Source organism: Spermophilus citellus (genome assembly GCF_964194105.1).
Source record: "Spermophilus citellus genome assembly, chromosome: 7".
NCBI lineage: Eukaryota > Metazoa > Chordata > Mammalia > Rodentia > Sciuridae > Spermophilus > Spermophilus citellus.
The window spans coordinates 42,624,878-42,636,876 of NC_138188.1; positions in this window are offsets into that span (position 1 = coordinate 42,624,878).

Here is an 11,999-nt window from a genome sequence, read left to right on the forward strand (position 1 = left end):
TCTTCATTTGGAAAGAAAATTTATTAGCTATTTTCTTGTGAAAGGCTTTATCTTTTTTTTTTTTTTTTTTTTTTTTGCTTACAAAGGCAGTTGGTGGTGTCAACTTTCTCTAGAGCATTCAAATTTTGAAATCCATCTACCTTCCAGCAAACAGGAAATAGGCTGTCATATCTTCATGGCACAAACATAAAAATACAGGTCAGGGAGAAGGCAGAGAATGGTATATTCTGCACAGGCACCAGGAGCTTCTGGGAGGTTCAAGTTCAACTGACTGAACTCTATTCCCTCTTCACCAACACTTCTTTCCAAGAATTGATTATGGTGGCCCTGGGAAACTGCAACCCTCAGAGGAGTCACCCCTGTATTAGGAATGCAGGCTACCATGGGGACAAGCTTCCTTGCCTTGCAGCTGTACTCAGAAAAATCTGTCTTCCCAACCATGTTCTCAAACTAGAAAAGGTGTGAATGATGAGGCTTAGGAAGGATTTCTTCTAATGCCTGGAGAGCATCATGTATGAAATAAATACTAAAATAACAATAATATGGCAAAGATATGATAAGGACTTTGGTTAATATTGGAGATACAACACCTTATGATCTAATAGGAACCAATAACTGTTCATTCATTTCAGACATTTTTATCAAATGCCTACATATATCAGGCAATTCCTCTGGATAAAACAGAGGGTGTTCCTACTACCATATTTCTAGGTATTAGGCAGGAAGGATGCTTCTCCTATGTTGATTCATCAACCCCTCCATTTTCTGGAGCTCCTCTCCACATCTCAAATATTGCCACATACCTGGGTTTATAACCTGCTTCACCTTTTCTCTGTCTGAGATCTCAACAATGAACTTTTGCTGCTCCCTAACTCCTAAGGTTTCTACTGTCCCTGGAAATAAATGACACAGAAGTTGTATATTCCCAGGTAAGGTCACTGAATCTTTAAACTAAATTTTAAGACTGAATGCATAATGCTGATTACATGTACACATTTTTATTTGTGCTCTTTTCAAAGCAGGGAACTTAGAATGAGCTTATTTCAACTCTTAGTAGTCTCTGTGCCAATAGTTTCTTATTTTGTCCTTTTCAATTTTTAGTTGTCTTATTTCTTTTATATGATGGTCCAACATTCGTTCCATTTTTCTTAGATTACAGATGTCTTCTTTCTATGGACTATCTGACATACCAGTGAAAATGAGAAGAATAATTTCCAGATCAAAAAATGTGATCATTTATGTTTGACGCTCACCCCCCAATCACACAGCTTCAGTAACTAAAATGTACTCCAAACCACTTTCACTTTTCCTAAACATTTAAGGTTAAAGCATTCAGATCCAACTTTAAAGTGAGCTTCAGCATTAAAACTATCCACATTGCTAATTATCATTGCAATTCGTATTTTTTAAAAAGAATTCTACACAATTGTAACTTTTTGTGGGAATATGTGAAATAAAAGTGATCAAGGACAAAAGTACAATATGAGTGGACTGTAGAGGAACTTTCATCTCTCAACCAAACCCCCCCCCCAAAAAAAATATGGAGGTAAGGAGATCACTAAAAATAGAAACCTAGGAGTAACATTTATAATGGTAAGTAGTTGCTTTTTTAATACATAAATTCATTATGGTTATGATTTCAATATTAGGTGTCCTCCTAAAGCACATGTGTGAGAGACAATGCAAGAAAGCCAAGGTGAATGTTTGGGCTATGAAAACCTTAACCTAATCGGTGCATGAATCCCCTGATAGGGATTAGCTGGGTGGTAACTGTAGGCAGACAGGGTGTGGACAGAGGAGATGGTTCATTGGTGGTGTGCTTTGGGTTTTTTATTTTGGTGAGGAAAGTCAGGCCACATCTACCTTAGATACGTTGTAAACTAAATTTGCTACTAGAGGTCATTAAAATTGTTTAAACTAAGACCCAAAACACAATAAATGCATTCTTATTATGGCTAACATATCTCAGAATAGATATGTCTCTTCCTGCTACCAGACCCTCAACTATGGATCAGAACTATATATCCTTATCTGGTGCATGTCTGTAATCCCAGTGCCTTGAAAGGCTGAGGCAGGAAGATCACAAGTTTGAGGCCAGCCTCAGCCATTCAGTGAGACCTTCAGCAATTTAGTGAGAACTTGTCTCAAAATAAATAAATAGATAAATACATAGATACATAGATCGGCATGGGAATGTACCTTAGTGGTAGAGCATCCTTGGGTTTAATTCTCAATGTAAAACAAAGAAAATAAAAAGAAAAAAAAGAAAGAAACATATATCCTCATAATCTCACTTTGATTTTATTTCCTTATTCACTCAAAAAAATCTTTGAGATTCATGCAAGTGTTTCTAATCTGTTTCCACCCTGCTAATTCCCAAGATTTTATAATCTGTTCTTTTACCTGGATGATACTTAATATTTGAACCCTAAAGCACCCTGATATTGACACTCTTTTTCTATTCAGGAGTCAGCCAACACACTTTTATTTTTGTCTTTCCACCAATCTCTTTTTTTGAAACGCACCAGTTCAGCTGTGTATAAGGTTGTTTCTTATATTAACATGTTTGTATTTACATACATATAAACATTTTTTGTATTTAGCTAGGCTTCTATTGATAAAAATAGAGTTTGATAATCTTAAATAAGCTTTTTTCTGCATGCTCCTTTCTCCCTTACTCTCATCTGCTGAGGTGTCAGAGTCAATTGGTTGAAATGAATATCACCACACAGGTAATAATTCAGACTAAAATTTTGTTTTTACCTCATAATTTTACAGGCTTCACTTTGTTTTATTGCAAAGTTATATTGTATTTATAATATTTCATTTAAAAACAAAATACATCTAGATGAACATTGAACACCTAAAATACTTTATTCAGAGTAATCCCTTATGTTATACAAATTCCAGTACACTATAATGATAACACCAATGGTAACAACTTCAAATGAAAATGATGAAGTTAAATTTAAAATTATGATTCTAAGTACTTGAGTTTTCAAATACTATCATACACTTAAGCACCAAAATGACTTCCAATAATTTTCAGTGAATTATTTACAGTAAATTATACATTATATAGTGAAGTCCTCCAGTCTTCCAAGTATGCACATCTATTTTAAAAAAATATGTATTGTCAACAAATTTGTGGATAAGTGGATATATAGGCACATATGTATGTATTTATGTGTGTGTGTACATATATATATATATATATATATATATATGCTGTGTTTATATACACATATATATTTCTATATAATTATGTATATGTAACTGTATTTGTGTGTATATTCATGTGTATATATATTTGTATATATACACATATGTACACACATAAATATCATTTCTTTCATTGTCAGGTGATTGACAATCATATTATTTTATTATTATTGGGCCATATTATAATCTTATAGATTGCAACCCTTTAAGAGAAATTAGATAATTTGAGCTTGTGAAAATTATGAATAAGCAATAGTAAATATTTTTACTGAGAAAAAGTTTTCAGTTGAGTATAATGCGCAAGTTTCTTGCATTGTATAGGTGAACATCTTCTCTGTTACATAAGTCCTTCTTATTCATATTGTAGTTATTGAAAAAAATTACATTGTAGGAGAATTATATTTTCTCCAAGTTTTTTAAATTCAATAGCAATTTCAATTCAGTGTGCTTCCTCATACATCAAGTAGCATACAAGAAAAAAAAGAGAACCAGTGATTACACTCAAAACTTTTAACTCTTGGTTTTGTTTATCTTTACCAAAATTTGTTGCCAAAATGAAAAATATCCCTTAAAGCTTAGAAGAGATGTGTTTTGATAGAAGCCAGGAGAAGATGGAAGTATGTACTTCCCTTCCTGTAATAATTCAGACTAAAATTTTGTTTTTACCTCATAATTTTTGTATGTTTCACTTTGTTTTATTGCAAAGTTATATCATATTTATAATATTTCCCTTAAAAATACATCTAGATAAACATTGAACACTTAAAATACTTTATTCAGAGTAATCCCTTAAGTTATACAAATTCTAATATTCTATAATTATTACATTGATGGAAGGAAAATCTTTACACAAAACTTAATAAAATGTTTTTTTTTTTGTCTTTTGTTATATTATAATGAAGGGAAAAAATTCTATGAGAATTTCACAAGACATTCTTTGGAGAGGAGACATTTTCCCCATTTTAATTCCAAGATATTAGAACAATTCATTCTTTTCCATGAAAACAAAACATGCTTTAATGCACTTAAGAATTATCTATAACAAAAACTAATTGCAGAGTATAGGAATATAATAAAAATGAAGTTATGGTTTAAAAAAAAGATGAGGAACATTTGGAGATGCTGAAGATATTATTTAGCTATGTAGAAGAAGAATGTTGTTCTGAAGAGTGGAATGTTTGCACATGAAATCCAGGCCTTGACGTCTTACAAGTTTATAGTTGAAAAACTGTCAAGAAGAGAAAGCCCAGTTTTATGTACATTTCATTTTAGATATCACAAATTTTATCCATTTTTATGAGGTGTGCTTCATAAAGTTTATCTTTTCATAACATTTAAAGCTCTCAATATAACTTTTCCTTGACTCATACACAGATAATAAAATTATACTTAAAAATATCTCCTCTTCATCTCTCTCCAGAAAATGAGATGAAAGGATTTTACAAAATAGTCCAGGGATTGTGTCAAAATTCAGAATCAAAGAGATGCATACCTATTTGCCAAGCAATGTTTTTCTAAGACACCCCAACCAATTTCCAAGTGGCAGTAATTATTACATATAGCTCAGAATTATAGCAAGCATTTAATTTTTTTTTAAATTGTTAAAGGTTTTTGGTTATTCTGTACCACAACTCATAAGAAAAAATACAGTCAGGAGATAAAATCAGTCATCTTAAAACCGTAAATTTTATCTTTTCAAGTTTTCAATTAATATTAGAACTTCAAAAAATCATATCTAACAACCTACAAATTAACAGTAGGAAAACTGGAAGAAATATTTTAAACAGAGTTATTCAAGAAACTCCCCATCAATTAGTTGCAGAGTCTCCAATTTAGTCTTAATCCATTGGCTCAAAAATCTATATATTTTGCTAGGCTACAACTGTTCCACTTGAGCCAGATTAATGAGGAAATGGTCTTGTTTTACACACAATATTTTTCACTATCATTTTTATTATGTCCAATCAATATTTTTGTCAACATTTAGTTTTTTATCAAATAATTCTCCTAAAGTGTTCTATGTTCCACAATGAGTCAAACTAGGAAAAAACTATCAAACTTTTAAATTTTATCTTAATTATTACAATGTCATGGCATTTATTGTCACATGGTAGTGGTAATAAGGGTCATGAAAACAATATGAACAAATATTCTAGTACTGTACTCCCAGCAGAAGCCACCTCAGAAGAAGAAAGTGTTGCCTTCTCCTCAATTTCTCACTGCAAGGATTATTTCTGGCTGGAGTTACTTTACAATAGAGTAAGCAGAGTATTGTCTCGTTTTAGTATGATCCCTCCCAGCTGTTTTCCTGACTCTGTTTTTTTTTTTAATGAATCCCTTATGCATCATCTGATATGAGGTTTGCATATTCATCAAAACCAATAACACAGCCCTCAATCAGCAGATTCACTTGCTATTAGAGTCTCACAAGAATCCGGGATCTGAAGAGGTGGTTTATGTGCTACACCATCACCTCCTGCACTATTTGGCCCTGGCCACAACACACCTTGGTGGAATCTCACGAAGACCACACAGACCAGCAGGCTTCCTCAGAAAGCAACCTCTGAATTAAGGACCTGAAGAGACAACATTTTTATTTTTAAATAACTGGATTAGGAGAGAAGACGAGAACATTATTAAAGAGTACAAAAGTGAAAATTTGCCCTCTAGGTTTCTAAGCATCTGCTTAAGAGAAAAAAAAAGCCATAAATACAAACATAGTTGTTTATAGTAATATAATTTAATGAGGAGTCCTTTATTCCTATGGGGTCTGAAACATTCAGAGAAGAGAAATACAAAGATTGGATAAATCATGAAAAATTTTAAATAAGATCTATAAAGAAATGAGTCAAAGAGGGCAGATGAAGAGTATTCATGACAAGAGCTCTAGACAGATGCCAACAGATGAAGAAGATGAAGAGCAGAGCCTTGTGGGTTCATAGAGTGAGAAAAATGACATTCTCTGAGGACCCAGGATGGCAGTTTTCTCTCCTATGTCCTCTGGGAGTGTAACTTGGTGGTCTTCTATCCACTGGTATTGATCATTTGCCAAATATTATCAAAGATGTTTTTAAATTCTATCCCGAAATGAGGTGGGGCCAGATGGGGATTTCTACTTGCTATTTTTTTAAAAAATTTTTCTAATCACCATTCTTACATGTTCGAAACTATCTCATTTATTGCACTATCCAAATACTTTTCTTTGTCCTCAAAGAATGAACTGATTACATTCTTTACATAAGCAATAGGTATAAAGATTTAAGAAAGTAGTAAAGGTAATAGATTGGTTTTGGTTTGGAGAGGTGGTTTTGTTTTGAATTTAATGTGGAGAATATTTCCCAGGTATAAAGAAAAGTATAACAGAATTTGAGCAGATGAGTTGTTTATCATATATGTCTTAACATAATAAAACATATAAATTACACAAAAATATGAAGCAAGCATTCATTATGAGTAATTAATATAATAAACACGTAAGGAGTACCAACTATCTGTTGGGCATTGTTCTGGTTTGGATATAAGGTGTCCCCCAGAAGCTTCTGTTAATGCAAGAATATTTAGAGGTAAAATAATCACATCATGAGATAATGTGTATGGGATAGCCAATTGTCTTCTACTCTGCCTAAATTTCTTGAAGTGAAGAAATTCCTCAGATTTTTTTTTCAATGCTGGGAATCAAACCCAGGGCTTGCTTTACACATGCCATGCAAGCATTCTTCCATAAAGTCACACTTCCAGCCTCTTCTTCATTGTCAAAATTACATGGGAGCATCTAATGACACCCTTTGGTAAAAAAAAAAATATATATATATATATATATATATTCTCAGTATCTTAGTGAAATAAAAGTTTATTTCTATGGAGTCTGCTTTGTATTAAGGCAATGTTCCAGGTCCTCTGTCCTCTGTGCAGGTTCCTCATCACTAGACGATGCTTCAAGCTTGTGGTATTTATCTCTGGCTCTGGCTGGCCAAGATCATGGTGGCAAAGAGGACAGTGTGGAAAAGCAAAAAGCCACACTGAAACACTTCTTCCCAGGAGTTGGCTAATATATAATTTGCAAGTATGACTTTACCAGATTTCAATGGCATTTTGTCCAAAAGAAATGGAGAACAGGAAAAACAAGTGGATATGGGAACTCTTCAGAAAATTTAGTATTATCTAAGACATTTGATGGGGAATATTTTAAAATTACATTTCTAAAGTAGCTATGACTTCTTTTTTTACCTAACATTATGAAATCAAACCCAATATATGTTATGTTTAGATTTAGAACTATTCACTAATTTAATCTAGCACATTTTTGAGCATTACCTAAGGGTCAACCAGTAGTAAATCCCATGGAGGACTGAGACTCTGTACAGTCTTAAGGTCTCATTTTCCTAAATTTCAATCACCCTCCGAATTCCTGTTTGGGTCCTCATATCATAATAATAAAGAGTGTGAATTGGGGGTTTAGAAAAGCCTGGGTATGATTACTAGTATTACCCTTTAACCTAGTCAAAACACTTTGTAGCTTGCTTAAATTTGCTGGGCCTCAAAGTCATTATCTGTGCAATGAGGATAATTATGATAAATAATTCATGAAATTGTATTCAGTAGAGGAAAATATAAAACAGAACTTCAGAGATGAGGTTGGTTCAACGCCTGCTTTCTTTCAGTTACTATGTGAGAGCAATGCGATAGGCATTAGTGTCTAATAATTTTTAGCTCCAATTTTTCAGGGAGATCTTTTTTTTAATGATTTCTACTTTTTCAGAAGAACTGCTCCTGTTGGTTAGAAGCCAAAATTGTCTTCTTCTTCCATTATCAGCACACCTGAAATCTGAAAACTGAGAGGGGGAAAAACATGAAGATATTCTGTGCTTATTAATATGGTCATTCATAAAATAGTTTTTTTTTCAAATTTAAAATGAAAGTGCTACCTGGGTAATAAATATTCATGTGTGAATGTCTAGTGAGTGTCATCTGGAATATAATAGCATCAATAGTCCTATTCACTGTTGCTGGTCACCATCCCTAAAGACGCAGTCTCAGATATTATCATCCCGGATGCTGAAATCTTAAAAACTGAAATCTGAAAACCGCAATTTCCTATGAGAAAAAAAAAAAGGTATATAAAGCAAGTCAAAAACCAAATTCTGGGGAAAGGGTTGGCCAGGCCATACAGCAAAGACAAAAACTCCAGTTTTAATGTTTGTAATTTGCCTGCACTGGAATTATGCTTGCTTTTAGAAACGTTAAAACTTCTTCAGTGAATTAAGAGACATCCTCTTTGTACATCTGCACTTGTGAAAGATAAAATTTCTCTGGATCTCAACTCTCTGGGAGATCACATATGTGGTGGTGACCTGTCCTGGGTTTTGAATGGTCTCATGGGAAGACTTAGAGTATTTGTTGCATATTTTAAATTACCACATTTATGAAGCTGGGTGGACATGATAACCAGCCATTGATATGCTCATACATTTTGCTTTATGCACTCTTTCTTTGTGACTATGGTTCATCTGCTCCAAATAGTTATACTCATGCAACTGTAATGAAAATACCTGAGTGCTTATGCTTACAAGAATATGTATGTTATTATTCCTTATTTTATTGGGTAAAATGGCCTATAAGTATTCTTTCATGTTTATATTTCTCAAATAAATCATCTATCAATATATAAGTAAATATCTTCTAAAAATTTTTAGATTATTTTTTTCCAGAATCATATTTTTGGAATTTGATCTTGTGAGGTTTTAGACTTTAAGCTAAAATTTTGATCTTCTGAAATTTCACCCATCAGGATTTTGGTATTCAGGATGAGGTCTCAAATTTGAAGCCAAACTCCCTTTAGATATTTATTCATATACTACCTTGTGGTTCCAATTTTTTTTTCAAATTTGCTAACCTGTTATTTAAAATGTAATGTTATGAAAAGCTAAAGTTAGCAAATAGTGTCATTTTTTCCAACAACATAAAATGGGTACATAAAAATGTAAAACGAATTTAGTTCATTTGCTAGTCAATAGAAGACTGTTTTTTAGAATTAGACTTTCAGTATAATCTCTCTGCATTTAGACTGTGCTGGCTCTGAAGGTCCCTAACATCCATATCTGGTAATATGAAATAAACTAATTTACCTAGATAAGACTAATAGTTCCCTTCATATGTCACTGCCTGATTTCAGAAGGCTAGCCTCCATTTCCATCCCGACTCCCAAGTTCAGAGACTACTGAACTGAATAGGAACTAAAAACGTCACAATTTTAATTTTCAATTTTCAGGAAAATAATAACTTCTACCTAATGTACTGTTAGAAAGAAACTAGTCAGGATATTGCCTTTTTTTAAATTAAACTATATTATGGCTAAAATAATTACATATATTTTAATGTCTCTAGCCTACCTGCAGTAAGTCTGTAAACCAGCTATTTCCTATGATGTTGTTCAGATACTAAATTGCAGAGGATTTATAATCTTATTCAACTCACCTGGATTTTAAAAACTCATGCCTTTTCAGTAAACTTCCTAAGAGCAAAATGAAACTCCCTAATTCCAGAAGCATTTAAACATTACACTAAGATGGATAAGAATCAGAGTGTGCAAGAGAATGTGCAGGTTTATTCAAATAAATCAAGAATATTTTCACGCATATTTTAAACCTAATAACTGAGTTCCCATCCAAACTCAATAAACCATGTTATGACTACTGGGCTGAATTCTAACATTATCACTGCTTCCACAAATAAATCCAATCCATCAGTAGCAAATGAGACCTAAAAGCAAGGAGAAAAGAACTTACCAGGAAATTTTTAAATAGGTCAACCTTCCTATAATGACTGGAAAATACTGAATTGAATAATCTGCCACTTCTCATTAGACACCTGAGTTTAGAAATAACCAAGAGACTTTATGAAGGGCAGACTATTCAGATTTGTGTGTTTCCTTGTGCTTGTTCAAGAAACTAGAAAATTTTTCTCTATAAGCAGAAACAGCAGTGAACATCCAGTAGATATATCACACAATTTTAATTATTTCCACAAACCCCAGATGTTTACCTGTTCACCCTCAAAGCAGAGTATACAGAGGCATTGTGTAGTGCAGCTTGGCCTTGGATGTGAAGTGTTCTAGTGTGGCTGCTCACAAACATACATAGACTCATTTTGGGCAAGCTTAGCTTGTCTAATATCTCAATGCAATTCTAAAAGTGACTTTAATTTGTGTTTACTGTGTATTTACTTACCTTTACAAATTAAATATGTCAAAAATTATTTAATATTTTCCTGAAGACAGAGGTTATGGATTATAAACAACTGCTGCACTGAATTGGTACCCACATCGTAAGGTGTTAGCCCATCACTTACAGCTTTTCATTTAGTTCTCTCCGTGCAAAATTAATCATTGTGTCAGTGTATGATTCTACCTTTTTACCATTCTCTGATTCTTGAGATTATTGCTTATTTTTTTCTTTCACTTTTCCCTTAATCTTATGGACTCTTCTTGTTCTCTTTGCTCATTTCACTCAATGTAGATTTTGCGAGACCTCTCATGTTCCCCTTTCCAAAGATGACTGTTAAATTAATCATTCTCATCTCCACACCTCAGGAGTCAATTGCCTACCAGAAGTTTCCATTCAGCTATCCTCCAAACACCTCTCGTCTCAAAAGAACTACACTGGAGTCATCATCTGCTATCCGGACCCTGCTACCATCCACCAACATCGCCATATTATCAGGAACTCAGTTCATCTGGTATGCCTTTTCTTATTTCATCCCCACATCTAATTTATAAGGAATTCCCTCCAAGTCCATTTTTCTAACTTCTTTCAATACCCTGTCTTCCATAATCTTCTTCCTAAGTGTTAGTTTCAAACTCCAATATTCAGTATTTGGCTGCTGCTAGCAGGTTTTAATACACCTGGAGAGAACACTGACCTCGTAGTGCACATCAGACCACCACTGCTCATATGGAAAGTGCTGCTCTTCTGGTACCCACTAAGCACTCACAGCACCTGACAGTGCCGGGCTTCCTCAGCACCAAAAGCAATACAGTAGTACATAGGAATGAGGTGAATAGAGGGCAAGAGTTATGAGCATGGAGCCTGGAGCCAGCCACCTGGGTACAGAGCTAGTTTCTGCCACTTCAGAGCCATTTTCCATCTGACTGTAGGCCACATGGGCCAAAGCTCTCTGTGTCCCATTTCTTGACCTATAAAGGAGGGGATCTTGGAAGTGACAAAGCAATAGGGCATGGAAGTTAAAATGAATTAATATGAACATACAAAGAACTTTGAACAGCACTCTGTCAATAGCACCACAGTTTAAGCTTTACTATGATTTGTGTGTGTTAATATTGCAAATATTCATGACTATAAGAACATTGATAAAATTTATCACAACAAAGTCACCATTTTGATTAAAATTCAATACACTTCAATTTTTCCCTAAGTGCTTGGCTACTGGAAACCAGCAACTTTTTAACTTTAAATCATTTTAAAATAAATCTTATGCTCATACTTCATTACAGTGAATGTTACTTTTTTACCTAGGTGGTTCATTTGGTTAAGATTCTGTAACGCAGTAAGTCAGTTTTCAAGGGATATAGTTAGTAGCAGAAATAAAATCACTACAAGCCCAGTGAAGCTTAACTTTCTGTCCTGCACAATTCCCCATGTTCCTCTAAAACTGTGGAAGGCTCTAAGAATGTGTACACTGAGTATGTTTTCTTAAATTTCAAGTTATATAGTTTTATGTACTTTTCTAAAAGAAGACACTCCAAGTTATATATGGTTTAT